Source organism: Oncorhynchus tshawytscha, unplaced genomic scaffold, assembly GCF_018296145.1.
Source record: "Oncorhynchus tshawytscha isolate Ot180627B unplaced genomic scaffold, Otsh_v2.0 Un_contig_14125_pilon_pilon, whole genome shotgun sequence".
In the NCBI taxonomy this organism is placed as follows: domain Eukaryota; kingdom Metazoa; phylum Chordata; class Actinopteri; order Salmoniformes; family Salmonidae; genus Oncorhynchus; species Oncorhynchus tshawytscha.
The window spans coordinates 45,101-50,000 of record NW_024608721.1 but is presented as its reverse complement, the minus strand read 5'-3'; the positions used below and the strand labels follow the sequence as shown (position 1 = coordinate 50,000).

The following is a 4,900-nucleotide window of genomic DNA, read 5'->3' as shown; positions in this document are numbered from 1 at the left end:
AAGCCTGGAACCTGGTGCTGAATGATCAGTACATAGTTACCTAGCTAGTTAGGTAGGTACACATTACCACCCTAGAAACAAAACAGAGACCAATCTAATGAGTAGTGGCCATGTAGGGAGGGGCGAGGTAGAAAGGTTAAATTACAGAATGTCTCTGATGGGGAAACAAAACGCAAAATGTTAGATGTTAAGCCTGTTAGCAAAATGTTAGATGTTAAGCCTGTTAGCAAAATGTTAGATGCTTAGCCTGTTAGCAAATGTTAGATATGTAGCCTGTTAGCAAAATGTTAGATGCTTAGCCTGTTAGCAAAATGTTAGATGCTTAGCCTGTTAGCAAAATGTTAGATGCTTAGCCTGTTAGCAAAATGTTAGATGCTTAGCCTGTTAGCAAAATGTTAGATGCTTAGCCTGTTAGCAAAATGTTAGATGCTTAGCCTGTTAGCAAAATGTTAGATGCTTAGCCTGTTAGCAAAATGTTAGATGCTTAGCCTGTTAGCAAAATGTTAGATGCTTAGCCTGTTAGCAAAATGTTAGATGCTTAGCCTGTTAGCAAATGTTAGATGCTTAGCCTGTTAACAAAATGTTAGATGCTTAGCCTGTTAGCAAAATGTTAGATGCTTAGCCTGTTAGCAAAATGTTAGATGCTTAGCCTGTTAGCAAAATGTTAGATGCTTAGCCTGTTAGCAAAATGTTAGATACTTAGCCTGTTAGCAAAATGTTAGATACTTAGCATGTTAGCAAAATGTTAGATGCTTAGCCTGTTAGCAAAATGTTAGATGCTTAGCCTGTTAGCAAAATGTTAGATACTTAGCCTGTTAGCAAAATGTTAGATGCTTAGCCTGTTAGCAAAATGTTAGATGCTTAGCCTGTTAGCAAAATGTTAGATGCTTAGCCTGTTAGCAAAATGTTAGATGCTTAGCCTGTTAGCAAAATGTTAGATGCTTAGCCTGTTAGCAAATGTTAGATATGTAGCCTGTTAGCAAAATGTTAGATGCTTAGCCTGTTAGCAAATGTTAGATGCTTAGCCTGTTAGCAAATGTTAGATGCTAAGCCTGTTAGCAAAATGTTAGATGCTTAGCCTGTTAGCAAAATGTTAGATACTTAGCCTGTTAGCAAATGTTAGATGCTTAGCCTGTTAGCAAATGTTAGATGCTTAGCCTGTTAGCAAAATGTTAGATGCTTAGCCTGTTAGCAAAATGTTAGATGCTTAGCCTGTTAGCAAAATGTTAGATGCTAAGCCTGTTAGCAAATGTTAGATGCTTAGCCTGTTAGCAAAATGTTAGATGCTTAGCCTGTTAGCAAAATGTTAGATGCTTAGCCTGTTAGCAAAATGTTAGATACTTAGCCTGTTAGCAAAATGTTAGATACTTAGCCTGTTAGCAAAATGTTAGATACTTAGCCTGTAAGCAAAATGTTAGATACTTAGCATGTTAGCAAAATGTTAGATGCTTAGCCTGTTAGCAAAATGTTAGATACTTAGCCTGTTAGCAAAATGTTAGATACTTAGCATGTTAGCAAAATGTTAGATGCTTAGCCTGTTAGCAAAATGTTAGATGCTTAGCCTGTTAGCAAAATGTTAGATGCTTAGCCTGTTAGCAAAATGTTAGATGCTTAGCCTGTTAGCAAATGTTAGATATGTAGCCTGTTAGCAAAATGTTAGATGCTTAGCCTGTTAGCAAATGTTAGATATGTAGCCTGTTAGCAAAATGTTAGATGCTTAGCCTGTTAGCAAATGTTAGATGCTTAGCCTGTTAGCAAAATGTTAGATGCTCAGCCTGTTAGCAAATGTTAGATGCTTAGCCTGTTAGCAAAATGTTAGATGCTTAGCCTGTTAGCAAATGTTAGATGCTTAGCCTGTTAGCAAAATGTTAGATACTTAGCCTGTTAGCAAAATGTTAGATGCTTAGCCTGTTAGCAAAATGTTAGATACTTAGCCTGTTAGCAAAATGTTAGATGCTTAGCCTGTTAGCAAAATGTTAGATGCTTAGCCTGTTAGCAAAATGTTAGATACTTAGCATGTTAGCAAAATGTTAGATGCTTAGCCTGTTAGCAAAATGTTAGATGCTTAGCCTGTTAGCAAAATGTTAGATGCTTAGCCTGTTAGCAAAATGTTAGATGCTTAGCCTGTTAGCAAAATGTTAGATGCTTAGCCTGTTAGCAAAATGTTAGATGCTTAGCCTGTTAGCAAAATGTTAGATGCTTAGCCTGTTAGCAAAATGTTAGATACTTAGCCTGTTAGCAAAATGTTAGATACTTAGCCTGTTAGCAAAATGTTAGATACTTAGCCTGTTAGCAAAATGTTAGATGTTAGCCTGTTAGCAAAATGTTAGATACTTAGCCTGTTAGCAAAATGTTAGATACTTAGCAAAATGTTAGCAAAATGTTAGATGCTTAGCCTGTTAGCAAAATGTTAGATGCTTAGCCTGTTAGCAAAATGTTAGATGCTTAGCATGTTAGCAAAATGTTAGATGCTTAGCCTGTTAGCAAAATGTTAGATGCTTAGCCTGTTAGCAAAATGTTAGATGTTAGCCTGTTAGCAAAATGTTAGATGTTAGCCTGTTAGCAAAATGTTAGAACAGTGTTAGCAAAATGTTAGATGCTGCCTGTTAGCAAAATGTAGAGCAAGCGATGCCTGTTAATGTTCAGACCGAGAGTCAGGGCTCTTTTTTTTTTAACCTTTTACCAGGCAAGTCAGTTAAGAACAAATTATTATTTTCTATGACGGTCTAGGAACAGTGGGTTAACTGGTCTAGGAACAGTGGGTTAACTGGTCTAGGAACAGTGGGTTAACTGGTCTAGGAACAGTGGGTTAACAGTGGGTTAACTGGTCTAGGAACAGTGGGTTAACTGGTCTAGGAACAGTGGGTTAACTGGTCTAGGAACAGTGGGTTAACTGGTCTAGGAACAGTGGAACAGTGGGTTAACTGGTCTAGGAACAGTGGGTTAACTGGTCTAGGAACAGTGGGTTAACTGGTCTAGGAACAGTGGGTTAACTGGTCTAGGAACAGTGGGTTAACTGGTCTAGGAACAGTGGGTTAACTTGTTCAGGAGGCAAAACGACAGATTTTTGTACCTTGTCAGCTCGGGGATTTGAACTTGCAACCTTCCGGTTACTAGTCCAACTCTCTAACCACTAGGCTACTCTGCCGCCCCAGCTGTAACTAATTAGCAGCTAGTCTCTGGGCGCACACATCCAAGGCTGACAAAGTCCTCCTGTCTTATATTATTGAACTATAATAAAAACGAAAACAAACTTTGTCATTAACGAGTGAAAAAAAGTGTCCTAAAATAACTGCATATACCGGCAACATTATTCGATAAGTGGTGAGATGGGCGTTATCTATTCCAAAACGTTTGGTTCCTTTAATGGAGCTGTAAGCTAAGCGTTGATAGCAACTGGTTCCCGCAGTACTAACAGTTAGTAAAAGGCAAACATTAGTAGGCTATAGTTGGCTAGCAAGATGGTACACTTATTTTCTACCTATACATTCATAAAAGTAATTTGCTTTGTAAGTTGGCTGATAAATTGAATTGAAACCAGAAGTCATGACTGCGGATAATTTGAAGTGAAGTTATTTTTTTGTCGGGAGTTTTACATTACATTTTACAGGGAAGAGGCTGACTTGTCGGGAGTTTTACAGGGAAGAGGCTGACTTGTCGGGAGTTTTACAGGGAAGAGGCTGACTTGTCGGGAGTTTTACAGGGAAGAGGCTGACTTGTCGGGAGTTTTACAGGGAAGAGGCTGACTTGTCGGGAGTTTTACAGGGAAGAGGCTGACTTGTCGGGAGTTTTACAGGGAAGAGGCTGACTTGTCGGGAGTTTTACAGGGAAGAGGCTGACTTGTCGGGAGTTTTCCAGGGAAGAGGCTGACTTGTCCGGTCCTCCATATTACGTCACACACCGCAATTTTCTTTTCCGGCATGACTTCGGTTCTCTGATCCGTTTTATGTAAAAACTCGAAAAATATTAGGTGCAACTTCTGTTGGTGCCGTCTAGCCTGGACCCAGATCTGTTGGTGCCGTCTAGCCTGGACCCAGATCTGTTGGTGCCGTCTAGCCTGGACCCAGATCTGTTGGTGCCGTCTAGCCTGGACCCAGATCTGTTGGTGCCGTCTAGCCTGGACCCAGATCTGTTGGTGCCGTCTAGCCAAATAGAGGTGCAACTTCGCATTGGAGTTGTTGATGCATATTATAATCCAAAACTTAATTCGTTACGTGTGGATGCGTTTTTGCTTACCTACCCTGTAGATTCAGTACTTTTACCCAGCGCTGCCAGTGCATTCGCGTTTTGCTGTGTTATTGAAGGGACAGAGAGACGACACTTACCTGAACACACTGATCCAGACGCAGCTTTAGAGTCCAGTGAATGTATGTTTCTTGTTGTTATCGTTCCCGACTGTAGACACGTTATCAGAAAGCCACAGCTGGCCAAACTGTTTTCATCTGTACAGTAGAAGATTTCCAGGGGCTCATTCATTATGCCAATTCTGTTGCAACACGTTCCATAAACGGAGGCCAACGAAACGGGAGGGGACCTATCTGAATCTATCCAATAGAAACGGTGGTTTTAGTTGCAAAACGGGGAACTAATGATAACACCCAAGCTCTGCCTGTCTGTGTTTTGATACAGGACGCGACAGCCACGTCACGGACATCACGCGAGATCTCCGAGTAGACCGGGAACTCGTGTTTTTGCTCGTCACTAGTTACCACAGCCATAAAGTCATAAATAGCGCCTATTTCTACAATTTCTCTTTTTCAATTGTATTTTAAATCTTAACCACACTGGCTATATTGTAAAGATGTATGAAAATAAATTATACCAAAATGCTAATGTTAGCCATTTTGACTTTGTGACTGTGGTAACGTGGAAACTTTACCACAGTCAGCGTTTCAACTGT

The 4,900-nt window shown here is 40.1% G+C and overlaps 1 protein-coding gene across 6 annotated transcripts in view; it reads right to left on the bottom strand.

Moving 5' to 3' along the window:
- Positions 1-4,593, bottom strand: part of smim14 (small integral membrane protein 14) — a 15,735-nt gene extending 11,142 nt beyond the window's left edge. Inside the window, exon 1 of one of the 6 annotated variants that reach the window (XM_042313573.1) lies at positions 4,326-4,593. The gene's annotated coding sequence lies outside the window, so the exon portion shown is untranslated. The remainder of the gene's footprint in view (positions 1-4,325) is intronic. The other 5 variants (XM_042313574.1, XM_042313572.1, XM_042313575.1 and 2 more) reach the window with 5 other exon arrangements.
- Between the last annotated feature and the right edge of the window lie 307 nt (positions 4,594-4,900).